The following is a 19148-nucleotide window of genomic DNA, read 5'->3' as shown; positions in this document are numbered from 1 at the left end:
CACCAGGTTGCTCTCTAACAACTGCAAAAATGAGTCAAATATGAAAGCCATTGCCAGTGATTCTGACAGTGCAGGAAAGTTGGTTCTACCAACAGACAGACCCCAGACTTTGTTGAGATTGTAAGCATTAGTTGGTACCAAATCCATACCACCTACTATGAAATACTGAGGGAACTCTGATTGTAAAAGTGGCCTCCTTTGTAGATTTACAAGCTGTGATTTGGGATTCAAATACTCCCTGTTTACCTCCCTCCCCATACCCTCATTTGAGAATAAAGCAAAAAATAGCATGGGTGTATTTTGTATGCTGTATATAAACATAAATATATGTTGGTCCCAGGGTGAGAGAGAGAGACAAGGTAAGTAATATCTTTTATTGGACCAACTTCTGTTGGTTTGGACCCAGACCTAGGAAGCACTCTGTGTAGCTCAAAAGGTTGTTCCTTCCACCTGCAGAAGTTAATCCAATAAAAGATGTGATTATCTCACCTACCTTGTCTCTAATACGTAAACAATGACCATTGTAAAGATCCTCAGTATTCCTCTGTGTTTTCTGTTGTGTAATAAACTATGTGCTTTCCCACCAGAGATTGAAAATTAACCAACTTTGAAGACTGTTGAAGGGCACAGCATGTGACTGGACTCAGAGGCTGACTAGGGCTTGTCTACACAGGCGGTTAGTCTGTACCAGAGGAGTGTAAATTCTATGTGTGCAACTATATTATGCATTCACTGGCTTGTGTGGATCCTTCTGGTGCACACTAAAAGTTCTCTAGTGCATGTTAACTTAGTACTGTTTGAAATGAGACCACATTAATGTGTACTAGGAAGCTTTTAGTGTGCAAAATGCTAGTGCACATTAGTATTTACACCCCTCTAGTGTGGACTAGTGCATCGTATAGACAAGACCTACATTTAATACCCATTGAGGCCTTCTCTGGGACTCAGAACAACTACTGTTCACACTGGGCTTCATCCAAAACCCTTTCAAGTCAATGGAAAGACATCCACAACTTCAGTGGGTTCTAAATTGGGCCCATGGCCCATTCTTCTGCCATCAGATACAAGTAACTCCATTCACCTCTTTCTCCGCCAAAAGAAAGAAGTCCATAGAAAACACCAGGCAAGTGTCATGCTCAGAATTACCCCTCCTCAGCTACAGTATCAACCTTTAGGTACCATCTCATCCTGTGCACTAAAAGAACAGATTTTTATACTAAAGGTTATTTGTGTAACTATGGTGCACTGGGAAAATGCATAGCAGCCATTTTGCTTAAAAATGGTGTCACGGTTTAGTGTTCTTACAGCTGCTCAGATATCATAATAGGAGAGATATAAGCACCAAAAGTTGATCAAGTTGCATAGAGGGTTTTCCTTTCACTGTATATGGGTTGTTTTGTACCACCCCCCCCTTTTCCGGTATCATTATTTAATTAATTGTGCTTTATAATATATGATAGCTGCTTTTCTCACCAGTCCTGGCCAAGTTCCTTCTGGAATGATGAAATTGTGCCAAAAGTGCTAAAAATCCCCCAGTAGTTCCAACAGGAAATGGTTTTCTATCTCCTTCAGCTCCAGCCTTACACCGCTGGCTGGGCACTATCGCCCAGGTAATGGAAAGTCAGGATACAGGATAATAAAACAGTAAATGTCTGTATTACGGGCATGCATTGTGTATCCTAAAGCCCCACAAAGCCTTGCAATTCTTCAACATTCAGCACCTGGGAAAGGCTATGTATCAGTTTTAATGTCTTTATTTTTCTGTTAATTTGGCCCATCTACTTTCTTTGTGTGAAATATCCTAATAATATTCACACAATACAATGCTATAAATTCTGTAGCCTGCTCCATGATTTTCAGTGTTACTACCAATCAGGGATGGAGTTTTTAAAAAAAAGGGGGGAGTGAGGGAGAGGTTAGATGGAGATATACTTTGAAGAGAATCTTTGATTAACAGGCAGCATATAAATCTTATTCATCCACCTCACCTTACCCATCCTTTTTCGTATGTTGAGTGAATGCAAAAGTTAAATGTTTAGGACATCTGTGAAAAGAAAGGAGAAGCTACTGCCCTCCGAGTCCACTCTTGGGTTGTTTGTGTGCACATGCAGTGGAGAAAGATACAAATCTGTTTAAGATGGTGGTTTCATCTAACTGAGGCCTATGGGATTATTTTTCCTTTATGACAGCTCAATCCAGTAAAGAATCTAAACCCTGATTCAGCAAAATACTTAAGCACATTCCTAACTTTAAGCATGTGAATAGTTCCATTGTCTTAAGTTTAAGTACTTTACCGGAGCAGAGCTGAAAACATTAAAGCCCAGATTTTTAAAAGCATTTAGGCACCTAATTCCCACTGATTTCAATGGCAGTTAGGCACCTTCACAGCTTGAAAATCTAGGCCTAATTCTAGCTAATGTTGGGGGCCTTAGAAGGTGAGCCTTTGGCATCAGTTATATTAATGTATTTATCCCTTTAAATTTGCCACCTTGGTCCTGATTCTCCTCTCATTTACGCCGGTTAATAGCATTGTAATGTCAACAATTTCAATAAAATTGCTCATCATTTGAACAATAACACTAAGAACTGTATATTTCTCTCTATTTTAAACCTTTGTTTCCCTTCTTACAGAACTGCAGCTTACGTGCAATTTTAGAAAAGAAATCCTAAATTGAGACAAGCTGAAAAGCTTGATTTTGCCTGGTTTTATTAGAGCCTTCCTAATTAGTTCAGATTACACACCTTAGTTCTTTGAAGATTCTGAGGCTTTCTCAAAGACTCTACAGTGGGAAGGTGGAGCTATAGCAGAAAGTTGTCAGTCAAGAGAATAAATAGAGAGTAAGTAAGAAGAGTGCCATGGGGCAACTTTGTAATGAGGGAGGGGAGAAGGTCAGACCAATGGGAAAGAGTCTGTTGGGATAATATTATTATACAGACAGAAAAATGAGTGGAGTTCCTGGTTCTTTTCTTAAAAAAAAATAATATAGTTCTCATCAGTGTTATCAGCTTAGCCTCAAAATGACTTTCCTCCCCATTATTGCTTATAAACAAACCTTTATCACAGATAGCTTGCCTGCTGAATTAAGACGCTGTATTAAACAGTATATTGCTTCTGTCAGGGCCGATCGGCTGTTTGTGCAGATAATAATGCCAACTGCAACAACAACAATCAGCTAGTGTAAATTAACTTAACTGTGTGAAATAATGCCTCCTCTATCAGATTAGCTTGCTGAATGACTTTATCCTTAAATTAAAGCTTGCTGGGGCATAATAGTAAATCATTTAAATGGTGCTCAGCTTTTCAGGTAATGTCTTCATATATTACTGTAATTTCAATTCACCAAGGCATGCAGATGGCTGTAGTCTCTAGCTCCATGTCTCCAAAGCCTCTCCCGTGCTGCCATTTTGTAATTACAGAGCAGGCATTCTGCCGGCTGCTGTTAAATTTCCCATGGTGTACCGGCAGCCAAGGCAATGTATTTTAAAATTATTATTCTTGTGTGGCCCTCATAACATACATGTAAATCTTTTATGCTAACGCTGTCAGGGGTTTAGCACCAGGGCTCTAAGGTGTTCTGATGTAGAAATCACCAGCAATCTATCAACAAAATATCATTTGGGATTCTGCAAATGACTCACATTGTGGGAGGACTATAAGCAGTGCATTACTGTAAGGTTAGAGAGAGATGTAGTGATTTGGGCATATGATGCTTGGGAGCCTTGGTTGTTGGGCTTGAGTGGGAGGGGGGTTGTTTGTTTATTTGTTTGTTGTTTTGCGGGGGGGGGGGTAAGGTGGGTGTTAATACCACTGCATGTGGTTTTAACTAAGAAATCGTGTCACAGCTCAGAGACCTCACACAGACGACTGCTTTCAATATGCTGAAGGTAGCATCTGAGCAAATAACATCCTCCAAATTAAAAGCCTTAAAAATATCAACAAGATCAAAGCAAGACAGATAGCTGTTATAAAAGCAATACAGGGACCCAAAGTCTCTTGGGTCTATGCTGTGAAAAAGAACCGCATTGTTTAGCCTTTCATACCCACATGCAAAGGGTTAGTGATTGCTTAGTATTAAAATTCAGTTTTTATTGTCTATTGCTTCATATTTTTTTAATTTGCATTTTGTTAAAGGGCAACAAAATGAGAGGCTTGCAAGAACTCAATGATCTATGATATCTCTGTGCAGAAGATATAACTGCTGTTGGTTGGAAAGTATGACAGTCTTTTCTTTCACCAAAGGCACAGTATTTGTGAATATAGCTTTGTTACTCAGAGTTTTCTGGAGCACAGTGACAGTGTAAGTTGGAGTAAAGAAGCAGTAATAGGGAGAAGAGGCATTTGCTGTCCTTGTATCTTACTGACAGCACAAGTGTATTGCAAATATACGTAGAGTGTGAGCCATGACCACAAAAGACAGGAAGCTGCATTTTCAAAAGTGACTAGTGATTTTGCATCTGTTTTGGGGTGCAACATTTAAGATACCCTAAAGGGCCCTGACTTTCAAAAATGTGCTGATCAGCTCCCCATTGAAAATCTGAACCCCCTGAACATGTCACTCAACATGACTAGTCACTTTTGAAAATGTAGGTCAGGATGTTTAAAAATAAGGAACAGAGTTTTACTATCATATTGTGCATAAATAGATAAGACATTTTTCCAATAATATAGTGGTTTTAACTGCATAAGCATAATGGTTAAAGAAAATCCCTTATATAGTAGGTTGTAAGAAGATCATAGCTATTTTCACTTTTTCCACCTGAGTACTTTTAAACCAGTAGCATTCAGCTTTGCTTCTCCCAAGGTAATCACAGGCCCCTAGCAAACTTCAGGGAAGACCACATTAATCCCTTTTCACAATGCAAGGGTAGACTATGTTTGTAAGTGATCATGGCGTGTTGCAGCTCTGTGATTCCCAAGAAAGAACAGAAAAGTGCTATGTCAATTGCCTCTTGTCTTTTGGCATCCCTCCAAAATTTGCCTCTTTTTTTTGGCAACTGTCCAAATCTACTTGGGTAACATGGACCAGAATATTTTAGTACTAGGGATGGAATGAGACAAAGATGATAATTCCTGTTTTATATAATGATGTATATGCAGTCTGGTTCTCCTGACCAGATCATTCATCTCCCAGATGGACAATCAGCATGGCAGACTCTTAAAAGGTCCTGCTAAGCCCAGTCCATGTTCCTTTCTGTGCCAGACATATTAACCTTACAGCTGGGTAAAACAATGGGCCATGCCAACTAGCTGATTTATTTAAAAACAGAGGGTCTCCAACAATCAAATCAGTGCTATCTATATATCTCAATCAGAAAGATAAGGTAGGAGGATGGCATCCTCTCCTCCTCAGCCACAGAAGCACAGCAGAACTGTTTATTTTACCCTGGAGTCTGCAGTGTCCCACCTCTTCAGAGGGCACTAGATTGCAATAATAGATTCACCGTGCGGACCCATTCCTGCCCACCTTGCCCCAAAGGAAGGATCTTTCCCAAGATCACAACATTTTTAAACTCTCTTTTTCCCCTTGTCCTTCTGCCTCTCACCCGTTGTTCTCATCACCCCTTTTTCTGCATCATAGCACCCATCCTTCTCCTCCTTCCTCATTCCTCTTCCCTTCCCTCCACTGACTCCATTTCCCCACCTTTGTTACCTTCACCCCTCCATACTTCCCACCAGCTCCTCCTCCCTTCTCCATCTTGATCTCCCCCACATCCGCCTCTGCCGCCACCTCCTCACTTCTGGTGACCCTCTATCTAACCCTCCCTCTATCTGCACCCTCATCCTCGGTGACGTCAACTTCCATGTTGATGACCCATCTGACCCCTTAGATGCTCATTTCCTTGCCCTGCGTCACATTAAATCTGCAGCCCTGGTCACTTCTCTCACTCACCTAAAGGGCCTTTCATTTGACTTGGTCTCCACCCAGCACTGCTCTCTCTCTGATCTCTGTGTTGCTGAGCTTCCCGCTCTCTCCTTTGCCATTGCCCATCAACCTCCCACCAATTAATCGGTCATTCAGCCTTTCCATGACTTCCAGTACATCAGTACTGATGACTTCTCATCTGCCTTACCTTACTTCCAGTGATGTGGTTGTTGATTCTTAACTTGCTTCACTCTCCTACTTGACTATTTTATCTCTCTCTCTAACCATTGTAAGGTCCACCCTGCCACCCACCAGCCTTGGCTCATCCCCTTTGCTCCCGCTCTCTGACAGAAATCCTGTGCCCAAGCTAAATTCCTCCACTATTACTAGCTTTTTCCTCTCCTTCAGTTCCTCCATCTTCCTAGCTAAACAACTCTACTTCTCCAACTTAACTGAATTCCAGCCCCGCCATCCCAGCTGTCTTCTTGCCACCTTTGACTCACTCCTCAAATCCTCCCTTTCTCCTGCCTCCACTTCTCTCTGTGCACAGGCTCTTGTGAATTTCTTCCAAGAGAAAATTGACAAATTGTAACATGACATTCCCCCTTCCCTTGGCTCACCTTTCCTTCCCCCCGCTCCTTCTACCCTCTCCAATTCTCTCCTCCTTTTCCCTGGTCACAGATACAGAAACGTATCTTCCTCTCTCCTCCCCTAACCCTTGCACTTGCCTCAATGATCCCATCCTATCTCATCTCCTGATCATCCTGGTACCCACTCCCATCCTTTACCTCCCTCTTCTTAACCACTCCCTCTCCTCTGCCTTTTTCCTTTCCCAAAACAAGCATGCTTTCATCTTTCCCATCTTAAAAACAGCAACCCTACCCTCTTGACCCCACTTGCTTCTCCAGCTACTGCCCTTTCTCCTTTTCACCTCTAAACTGATTGAATGAGCTGTTTACAATCGCTGCCTGGAGTTCCTCTTCTCCATTTCAGTCCTCTCCAAACCAGCTTCCCTTTTGCACAGAAACAGCTCACGCCAAAGTCTCTAATGACCCCTTCCTAGCAGAAGCTCAGATCCAGTACTGCATCCTCCTCCTCCTTGAACTGGCAGCCATCTTTGACATCACAGACCAGGCTGTTCTTATTAAAATCTTGTCCTTCTTTGGCTTCCATGACTCTATCCCTCCACGTTCTCCTCCTACCTCTCTAATCACTCCTCTTTTTTGTCATTTTAGAGGATCCTCCTATCCCTCCTCCAATCTTCTGGGGGGATTCCACAGAGTTCTGTCCTTGGTTCCTTTTTCTTCTCCCACTACACCTTATCTCTGGGTATTATCACTATGCTGATGACTCACAGATCTACCTCTCTATTCCACTCTCCTATCTGAAGTAAAATCTCAGCTAACACATCCTCCTTCAAAACTCTCCTTAAAATTTCCTTTTCCATGATTCCTACAAAAAGCTTGACAATACGGACTGTGTTTTTGTGTTTGTACCGCACCTAGCACAATGAGGTCCTGGGCCATGACTGGGACTCTTAGGTGCTACAGTAATACAAACAAATAAATAACAACCTCTTGTTTTATCCCCAAGCTCATACAACAGAACTTCACTGATTCACTATATACAAGGACTTCTGCTCCAAGGGAAAGAGAGAATTCACCCCTTTAGAGTGCAATGCCCTGCATCAGGTTAAAATGACATATCTGACCTTGTACCAATAGTTTTGTCGGGGACATTCTAGGGGCAAAATCTAAAGGTATTTGCCTGAAACACTGCACATGATGCATCAGAACTGACATGCCAGTTTCATGTTGGTTGGGCACCTAAGTGCTTAATTCATGTGATGTTCATTGTGATATTGTTAACTGAGCTAAAGAGCTAACAACAAGGAGTTTCACTTCCATAGGAATCCATTGTCGCATACTCATTAATTGCTGTGCAACAGCTGGAAAGTGGAGGTGTTTTGTGTTCCCTCTCTGCAGGAAGCATTGTGCGCATGTAATGTAGATAGCCTGCAAATCCTCAGAGCAGAATACTGTTCAGCAGCTGCCAGCTTTACTATTCATATTTCTTAGCTGTTCCTAGGAATTTAACTAAAGGTAGAATACTGTATAATAGATCTAGGGAACAGTAAAAGCTAATGATCATATTAATGCTGAAATGGTACAATACGGACGATAACATAATATACGTAATAGATCAGATAGATGCTTTAAAAATGTTTCCCCATTGTAAAATTGGTTAGTTACCATTAGAACAATGCTGCTGTTCTGTGGGAGCTGGTGGGTGAAGAAAAGTAACCCTCTGCCTGGAGAAGAAGACAGGAGATAAGCATCAAGAAGCAGTCTGGATTTTTCCTTTAGAGTCAGTAGCTCTGGAAGGTTCAACGAAGTTTAAGATATGCATTATTTCTACAGCAGTTCTCGTGAAGCATTTTATATAGTCATTGTAATTTAACCAGAGTGGTTGGAACGTTGCTTCCACTGAAGTCATTGGGAGTTTTGCCATTGACTTAAATGGGGCCAGGATTTAACCCAGCATATTTTCCTGTGGACATCTAATGTTCAGGTTTTGATTTTAAGATTTTGAGAATGATGTTGATTGTTATTCTTTAAGCAATTTGCTAGAGATTCGGGTGGACATAGTTTTATTGCATCTTTTGAGACTGAAGATTGCTAATTGTCTGTTACAGCAAAGGTGTGATTACTCCTTAATTATCTTGCTATGAACAGGCATCATATGAATTTTCTGTTAATTGCATAGTCAGAGGAAATTTGCTTTGAAATAGATAAATTTCTCATGGTGGAAGGCTTTACCAAGGAGATGCATTTGACGTAAATCCTTGTTATAGCAGAAAAAAACACTTGAGGCCTGATTATCCCAAGGGATGAACACATATAACTCCCATTGATTTCAATGGATATTGAATATGGCCACATGGAGGCATAAATGGACACTTCTGTTGGACATATTTAGGTTTGATCCTGTAATAATCTCTGTTCATTCAAAAGATCCATTGAAGTAAAAGATCATAGAGTTTAAGGCCAGAAGAGACCACTTGGTCATCTGGTCTGACTCCTGCATATCACAGGTCACCATCACCCACACACTAAACCCAACAATTAAAATTAGACCAAAGTGTCACAGCCCACAGGAAACTAGACTATTGTGTGCCACAGATAGAGAATAGGAAGCGCTGAAGTGCACCAGTGCTTGAGGCCCCCACGGTGGCAGGGAAATGATTAAGAGAGCTATACCCAGATAATCTTGGCAAGTGGCCCACACCCACATGCTGCAGAAGAAGGCAAAAAAAAAAGATCCCAAGATAACTGCCAATCTGACCTGCAGGAAAATTCCTTCCTGATTCCACATAAGGCGAGCAGTTAGACCCTGAGCATGGGAGCAAGGACCAGCCAGCCAAGCACATGAGAGGGAGAATGCTTGGTGCCATGATGTTTTGAATGAGTAAGGATTGAATGAATGGGGCTTAAGAATCACTCATGTCTTTTGTATTTGCACAATTTTTTGGTAACAGTGATCTTCGGGATTTTCTTTGGAGTAAAACTGAAATTAATCATCTCAGGCTTGTAGTAACCAAAGGTGCTTGCCTTGTGAGAGCTGTACTGTGGGCAGGAAAAAAATTGGTGCGCTCAGTCCAGGTTTTGTGCTATCCCATAAAAATGTAAAAACATGACCACAATTAGCACTAATTTTCACCTTTGTGGCAATCTCAGCAGAGACATTGAGTTTTCAGTGGGTGTTGATATTGGATGATATTCTCATATCCCTAGAAATGACCCATCCAAATCAGGATGGAGACATGGTGATGGGGAACTTTGCACAGTCATTGTACCTCTTCTGTGGCTAGAAGACATTACCCATTCTGGCACCGTTTCATGAGCTCCAAACGAAATTAAAACATTACTTGAAAAAGCTGCTATCCTATTTAGTTGTCTTCAGTGCATTTAGCATTATATCTCCACTAACTTGCTATTAAGTAGGCTTATGTAAAAACAACACACACACAAAAAGCTTTCACTTAGTTTGTATTCTTCAAAAAATGTCATTTTTGTCTCTCTCCTTCAAGCGTCTGTCTGTAGTGCAAACATCTGGCACAAGAGCCCATGACACTTTCTACTCTCTCATATCTTAGTCTACTCAGCTTCCCTATTACCTAACCTCAAAGCAGATAAAATTAATCCTTAAGGGGTTGTTACCCTTTGTCTCTCTGAAGTCAAAAGGTATACTGAAGTACTAATGCAGAATTTTCTGGCATCCCCATTTCAGATGTATACTGCAGCTGATTGCACTGAAAGCAAATGAGAAGAACTGTAATCCAGTAGTTTGCAAAATTAGAATGGATTCTCTACATACTTCTCCTTTTTAAAGAAAATACTAGGTCAGGAGCTGTTTGAACTTTTTTTTAATCTCACCTACTGTACATGTAACAGAAAATTGGTTTCTACTCTAGGTCCATGAATCTTTTACAGTTTTATTAAATATAAAAAATGGTAGTATGCTTTAACTTCAGCTACTTAAGCTAGTAGGACATGATACAGCCATTATAAGGTTTGTTATAACAAAGCCTTTAAGGAAAAAGTTAAGTCCCTCACAGGGTAATGAATGTCCCAATAAGTAATTATTGTAAAATTATGGTAAAGGAGAATAACGTAGGAGGAAATCGATGATGAGAATTAACCATTTGTTTTAGTGTTATGCAGAGTTTCAGAAAAAGAAGCCCCTCAACTAACCTGAAGTGCAGAATTTTATGGATTTTGTTGCATAAGTGATTCATTATTTGTTTTAAACATAAACCTGCATATTTCCTCATGGTAAATCCATGTCATTTCTGCTATTCACTATGGCCCTGACTTTGCTCTTACTTAGACTGGTTGTTCACCAGAGTTATTCCACTGACTCAATTCCCTGCTCCTCCACAGATCACTGTATGACCTTAGGCAAGTCACTTAGCCTCTTTGGGCCTCAGTTCCCCATCTATAAAATGGGGATAATAGCCCTGCCCTACATCAGAGGGGTGTTGTGAGAATAGTGATGGCTTAAGTAGATAGAGACCTACTTTCATGAGAGTAATGGTGGGAGAACTGTCCTGAAAGTCAATCCAAATTCCAGTATTAGTGTAAAGGTGATGTACAGCCCTTCATCTTAGCCTCCAGTGTAACCTCTCTTCCACAGCTTTGCTGATGTTTTTACAAAATTAATCATGAAATCTCCATTGCACTGGAAATCTCCTTCCAGGTTTTGTCTATGAGTGTCAGCAGTATTCCTTGGTCAACAGGGCTAAAGGATACTGGTCATGTATTTTGAGCATTGATGTTTGACTTATATCTGTGCTACAAGAATCCCAGTGTGCTTCTGCCCTGAAGCACAAATTAAAAACTGAAGATGTTACATTGGTTGGGCTTCTTCTAGGAATGCAGAGAGGTCCAACATCATCAATTCCATATGATTCTAAGGGTGGGATAATAATGGAACTTGGTCCTTCCATTCTCTGTCTCTAGGACAAGCCTGAAAAATGTGTAGTGTAAAGGAGGCACAGAAGTTTAAAACAGTGGAAAATGAGGGCTCAAGTACAGCTTCAAGACTATCATAGAACTGGAGCTCTATTGTGCTAATCCTCTTTTCTATCTATAATCTTCATTAATAGAGCTGGTTGAAAATGTTTGGATTTTAAAAATTTTGCTGAAGTATATGTGCAAACATTTTTCTTGAAAAATATTTGCTGATTTTTGACCCACTTCTAAAGTGGTCAAATTTTGCAAAAATTGTTTTGGACCAAAAATGTTGAAAAAATTCAAAAAGTGTTGTGAAAGTTTTGTGCATTTCTCAATCAACTCTATTTATTGCAAGCACTGGAGGTTCAGTGGCCAGATAACCTCCTTTAATGATACAGTACCAAGATATATTGTCTACAGTTTAACGTTTTGACTCTCCTGTATGGTATTTTATCTGTGTTCTCTCTCTCTCTCTCTCACTCACACACACACACACACACACTCACTCATTCACTCACTCACTCACACAAAGATCTGTAAATCAATGCCTGCAAAAGGAAAGAACTTGAAAAACTTAGACCAGGCTGATACAATAGAAAGCTATCTAACAGTGTTAAAAATCATAGCATAAAAGTTTAGTTTCTCTCCTTAACTTCTTCAGATATTACTTTCTTATTAATTACACTGCACACGCTCAAGAACACAGAAACAATATTGTATCAGTGCTCATGTTTAGATGCTTTCTCAGTCTTTTGTTTTATGTATGAATAATATATTAATGTCAAATTTATAACTGATAGAGTTTTAAGAGGAATATCTTTCTTGCGACAAAGATTTAAGCTTATCAGAAGTTGAGTTTCATCTGTTCCAGTGACAAAGTCTTTGAAACGAAGGGGAAAAATATTCACCACTTACCCAGGACTTTAATTAAAGTGCTTTTAGAAGCTTTAATTAAAGAGTAGTGCAACTGTAACTTGTTTTTGTGAGATGCACCAACTAGATCCAGCTGCCCACATGCAGACATTCCAAGTTGTATCCAACTCCTAAATCAATGGCAACATAGTTGTCAGAAAAGTCCCACTTCAAAAATAATCTTAGGGGATAATGCTACTGTTTGGCTGTAGAAGCTGTGGGTACTTGGAGATAGCGTGTGCTGAGAAAGCTAATTGCTGAGTTTCCATTTGGAGTATTCCCTACAGAGAGCCCTCCCTCCATGGGAAACAGTGTGTGTGGGGGCGAGGACACAGTAATAAAGATACCTGCACCCCTCTTATTTTCATAGGGCTGTGACTTATGCATGGATAAGATGGAGGTATAATCAGGCCCCATACTGTTGCTGCTTGGCCATTAAATAAAACTGGTAGTGTAGTTTATTTGAAAATAAATCAAAAGATTGGAGAATTAACTATTTTGTTATGTCACTCTTTCTGATGTTTTTAGATCATACGATCCCTAGTTTCTCAGTATATTACTGTGCTGAAGAAGATTTTCCAGAGTTAGAATAGTCATCTCTGGACACTTTAAAGAAGTCAGTTCTGTGCTGATGTAATGTTCTCACACTGGCTGAAGGCAGAACCTACTTTGCCCACCTGTGTTTCTGATATTCATTTGGTGACTGGGCATTCCCGTGAGCAAAGTTTTTATATTCTCAAAGGTGAAAAGAGAGTCAACATTTGAGACAGTCAACATTTAATATTTCTTATGTGCCCAAAAGAGACCTGGCTTTATATTGATCCTTATATGCAAGTGTATAGTTCTTTTAACAGTAGTGCGTTTTTTCTTTTTTTTCTTCTTTTTGGGTTTTTTTTTATTAAGGTCTCCCAGCATGGCCACATGGCATGAAACTAAATGATTTGGATACACTAAATGTAACTGACAGAATAGACTTAGTGTTTGCAAGCACTATACTCGCTTACCTTTTCTCCCTGAAACTTAGTGTTTTTATAATCTCTTTATATAAATCTATATAAGATATAGCTTCTCAGTGCAGTTTGTAAACAGTCTCCCTTTTAGTCAATCACATCTTTAAAAATATGATGCATCATCTTACAAAAAACAGTTAGAAGATTTTTTCCACAAAAATCTATATCTAGCCCCATAAATAACAATGTTAAATGATTACCACTTGCTATGTTGTACACATACCTGGATGTCATGTCCTTCTTGGTGAATTTTTGTTAAGAAACAAAATACAACTTTTATTGAAATCAATAAAAGATTAAGGTGACAAAGTGATTTATTGACTACAATGAATGCTCATTTTTCTACCACCAACAACACCAATGAACCAGCCAAAAATAATAATAACAATAACAATAATAATGCCATGACTGATTGAATTTAGTTTTGTTTTTACCTTGGGTCACTGGAAAATTGGGAAAAGGCTTGACCCATTCATCAAAACCTAAAATAATGCTTAAAATGAATGACTGCTGGTCTGGTCCTCGGACTCAAAAACGACAGGAGACATAGCACCTCATGGATAAGATGGAGGTATAATCAGGCCCCATACTGCTATGCTATGCTCATAGCACCCTCATTAATTCTAATGGGCAATGGAATAGGATTACATTACATAATGAAAGTAGAAGGGGAGCCAGTTTGTCATTGCATGCAGGATGGTGCGGGTAACCGTCATATCTTTCTCCTGAGTACTTCAAGAGTGTGTGGCAGTTTGCCTGTATGGTGTATACCTCTATTTGCCTCTAAACAAAACATTATTTTACAGCTATCAGATAAGCTATATTAAGGGACCTTAAAAACGATTTTCTGATGCTTGGTCATACTGCACACGTTGTCATTATGTGAAGTAGAATGCATATTTTCCCTTAGGATTGTCACCTCAGGTTGTTCCTACTCTGTAGTTATAGATTTTTTAAAAGGGTGTGTAATTAAATAGTATTATTAACTTTTGTACCCAGAAAGATAATGGAGCAAATAATTAAGCAATCAATTTTCAAACATCTAGAAGATAATAAGGTGATAAGTAACAGTCAGCATGGATTTGTCAAGAAAAAATCGTGTCAATCCAACCTGATAGCTTTCTTTGGCAGGCTAACAAACCTTGTGGATGGGGGGAAGCAGAAGATGTGGTATTCTCATAAACAAACTAGGAAAATGCAACCTTGATGGAGCTACTATAAGGTGGGCGCAAAACTGGTTGGAAAACCATTCCCAGAGAGTAGTTATCAGTGGTTCACAGTCATGCTGGAAGGGCATAACGAGTGGAGTCCCACAGGGATCAGTTCTGGGACTGGCTCTGTTCAATATCTTCATCAGTGATTTAGATAATAGCGAGTACACTTATAAAGTTTGTGGACAAGCTGGGAGGGGTTGCAAGTGCTTTGGAGGATAGGATTAAAATTCAAAATGATCTGGATAAACTGGAAAAATGGTCTGAAGTAAATAGGATGAAATTCAATAAGGACAAATGCAAAGTACTCCACTTAGGAAGGAACAATCAGTTGCACACATACAAAATGGAAAATGACCGCCTACGAAGGAGTACTGCGGAAAGGGATCTGGGGGTCATAGTGGACTACAAGCTAAATATGAGTCAACCGTGTAACACTGTTGCAAAAAAAGTGAACATCATTCTGGGATGTATTAGCAGGAGTGTTGTAAGCAAGACATGAGAAGTGGACAAATTGGAGAGAGGCCAGAGAAGAGCAACAAAAATGATTAAAGGTGTAGAAAACATGACCTATGAGGGAAGATTGAAAAAATCGGGTTTGTTTAGTCTGGAAAAGAGAAGACTGAGAGGGGACATGATAACAGTTTTCAAGTACATAAAAGATTGTTACAATAAGGAGGGAGAAAAATTTGTTTTTCCTAACCTCTGAGGATAGGACAAGAAGCAATGGGCTTAAATTGCAGCAAGGGGGTTTAGGTTGGACACTAGGAAAAACTTCCTAACTGTCATGGTGGTTAAGTGCTGGAATAAATTGCCTAGGAAGGTTGTGGAATCTCCATCATTAAGAGCAGGTTATACAAGCACCTGTCAGGAATAGTCTAGATAATACTTAGTCCTGTCGTGAGTGCAGGGGACTGGACTAGATGACCTCTCAAGGTCTGTTCCAGTGTTATGATTCACTCATTTATTCCTGGCTGTCACTGTAGCTCACATGCAGTGGTGGAATTACATGTTGCCATTCCAGTGGCAGGTCCCAGGTGAGATTCCTGGAATAGCCCATGAGACATCACTAGAAGAACATTTGTTCCTGTGTTCCCATACATTAGATAGCACTGACACTATGAAATGTGGAGACTACTAGGGTGGGATTTTCAAGAACATCCTGCGCTGGTCTAATTTGACTTCCACCAAAGTTATGCTTCTTCCTTAAACAGACAAGGTGCTCGTGTTTAAGGGTAAAAGTGAAGGCTCAACTTCTGCCTGGTCCTGAGATATAAATAATTTTGGGTTAGAAATGGGATGGGAGCCTTGGAGGAACTGGGTTTTATTCTCAGCAGAATCCTGCAGTCTTTACTCTTATTTGGTCCATTATTTGTATTCTGACCCAAATGCTTAACCCACCCAAGAAGGCTGAAGTCAGTGTGAACATTAGCTATTCAGTGCATATTGTCATTGACTTGAAAATATATACTGTATATTGGACGTATTTAATGGACTGACTAACCTCAGAGGGGTTTAATGGGTGTGAATGAGGGTGGAACTTGGACTGTTTCCACTACCAATGTTGTTTGTTGGCAAGAATTTGTGTAAAGCCACATTATACTTGAGATATTAGACTAGTGTACTTATTCTTGTGGTATTCTATACCTATCATGTAAGCAGTAAAATGTAAAAATTATCATCCTTATTCATAGTGTCAAGAACAGTAATAAAAGGCGTTTGAGATCCTAAAAATGGGACTCCAATTTTGAATGTAAGCAAGCTTTACTGCTTACATAAAGTGGTGATCTACACCTCAGTAAGCACAGGTTCAATCAACTATATAGCTTACACATAACTATTTACAATCAGTTATGAATGCAGACATTAACGTGTTCTGCGTTTAAATACAATTTTAAAATTTTATATGTTTTGTTTTAGATATATCCATTCTCTGTTACCCAGAGCCTTGCCACAGCAGTTTATACTATATTTAATTTATACTGTAATTGCGTTTTCTTTTCTTATATGAAGCCATTTTGATAGACAATATTTGTACAAATTTATTTTGGCTGTTTCTGCAGTGCCCTTGAAACTCTTGAAGATACTCATTTAAAATAGAAATGCTGCATTTCATAAAAGTTTGGGGCAAGATGTGTCAAGGAGATGGGAGAACTTCTGCCATTTGACTGGTCATTGCAGTCTTCTTTGTGAATATTTCAGGTCACTGTTGTTTATTCCTAAATCCTCATGTTCCCTAGCACTGTGATTCCCAGCCTTTTGGGGCTCGACCAGTTGGCCAAACTAAGGATTCTCATCCATCCCCCTATTCTCTGTAGTCTCTCTCGTCCCCATACACTCCTCTTCAGGCAGCGACCTCTTCCTCTTACTGCCTGAAGGCCTGGTTTTTGCCACTCAGAGTAGCAACTTAATGCACAAATTATTTCGATGAGAGTAATCTACCCAGTCTGAGTGAGGGTGGCAGGATCTGGTGCTTACTGATGAACTCATGGCCCTGGCTTTGTGCTGAGCTCCTGTGCACATCTGCCTGCCGCTGCCTACTGCTGGGCTGTGTATGTTCTAACTCACAATAGAACTTGGGGCTCATCAATGCTGCAACATGCCAGATTACACCAGATGGTTATCTGGAGTTGCTTAACTGAATGAGACTCGAGTTCATCATCATTGATCCTGAGTGGTGCTAAACACCCTAATTCCACTAAAATAAATGGGAATTGGGGATGTTCAGTACCACTCAGGATCTAGTCCTAAAGTAGGTAATGGTAAAAGGGACCATTTTGTAAGTGGGCATGATCAGCCAGATGCTAGTGGGAAAAACACGAAGAACCAGTATCAGCATGCAATGCAGTGTGCGTGGTTGGAAGCCACAGTGCTAAACACAAGGAAATGATGTGGAGCTAATTTCTTTCCTTATGTAGCTAATAATAATTATGGTGAGAAAGCATTCAGGGTTGTTATACCCTTTGTTCTCATCTGGAGAGAAGAGAGACTAGCATCTTCTACAGTGACAATTCTGAGTGAGAGAATCCATCCCTGCCATGTTTCCTGCTTTAATTCAGTTTGCTTTAACTGGTCATTTCTGACTCATTAATTTGAAACCAGGAACTGCCTTTTTTTTCTTTTTGGCTCCCAAATTAATCAAAGGGACTGATATTGTAATTTTCTCACTACTTATGCCCTCAAAACTCATATTATTATTTTATTCTTCAATTCAAGTAACAGGGACATGGGAATTGCCATACCAGATTAGACCAGTGGCCCATTTCATCCAGTATACTTTCTGTACACAGCACCAGATTCATAAAAGGAAGGAGAAAGAAATCCCGTAATGCACAATTATGGAATAATCTGCCCATAGGAGAAGTTTCTTCCTAACCCTATGTAAATTAGCGTTTAGTATATGCTCAAAAACATGAGCCTGTAAAAAGGATTAGTGTCTCTTTGTGTGAATATTTTCATTTTATTTATAACCAGCAAAAGCTTTAACAATCTGAAAAGAGACAAAGTATGCATTGTAAGAGCGCAGTCAAGAACTTCTTTTATATGATATGGCGGAGAGATACACTTGCACCTCAGTTATATATTAAGATTTTTAAAAATATTTTAAAGCTATTTAAACTAATTTTAAAAAAGCTTTGGATAAAAAACATCTCTCGTTTACACCTGGGCAATCCCAGTGAAGTCCAGTAAGGTCACACTGGGATACATGAGAGATTGATATAGTCTGTTATGTTCAAAGAAATACCATCATATTCAGGGCAAGTGTCTGTGTGTCTGACTCATGAACAAAAATAAAGATGAGCAGAAACTTATGTTATTAACCACAATGTTTCCCTCCCCTACCAGAAAAGAAACCACGCAACTACTTAACAATAATTTAGAGGTACCTACATGATTATTAGAAGGACAGTAGATAATTTGTTGTGTGGGGAAGTCGTTGTTAGGCCTTCATTATGAGATTTCACTAGTAGGTATGCATTTTCCTGTTGATGTGATCTGTTCATAAATGCTGGAACTAGGGGTGCTGAGGGTGCTGCCGCACCCCCTGGCTTGAAGTGGTTTCCATCATATACTGGGTTTACAGTTTGGTTCAATGACTGTCAGCACCTTTACTATAGAAATTGTTCCAGCAACCCTGGATCTGTTACAAAAAGTAGTAAAGCCTAGCTACATTTATGGAAGTTAGGTAATGATGCATCCTCTGGACTTTCTTTCTTTCTTTCTTTCTTTCTTTCTTTCTTTCTTTACGCTTATTCTTTCATGTTGTCAGAGTTACAGTTCATCTTAATTTTTGCCCTTGGGCTAAATCAATATTCTCAGGGTTATGAAGTTTTGTTAAATGGTAGAATTAATGTACAATGTTCAAGTTCCTTCACAGCGGTATATTGTATAACCGAGTCTGGTAGCATGTATTATGAAAAAATCACTAATTTTATTAGCAAATAGGCAACATTTTTATCTGTACAAGCCTGTCAAACAATGTTCCCCAAAGGGTTGCTGTAGCCAAAGGATTTTTGATTTGGGATCTGTGTATTCTTGTATATTTATATTCCTTTATCAAATTTCTGCTGTGATTATTTGTGAAAGCTTGCCCACGTTTGGTTTAAAATAAAGATCATTTTCAAATGTAAATTA

Source organism: Chelonia mydas, chromosome 10 (genome assembly GCF_015237465.2).
Source record: "Chelonia mydas isolate rCheMyd1 chromosome 10, rCheMyd1.pri.v2, whole genome shotgun sequence".
Classification (NCBI taxonomy): domain Eukaryota; kingdom Metazoa; phylum Chordata; order Testudines; family Cheloniidae; genus Chelonia; species Chelonia mydas.
The sequence above is the reverse complement of the archived record's forward strand: the minus strand, read 5'-3'. Positions refer to the sequence as shown.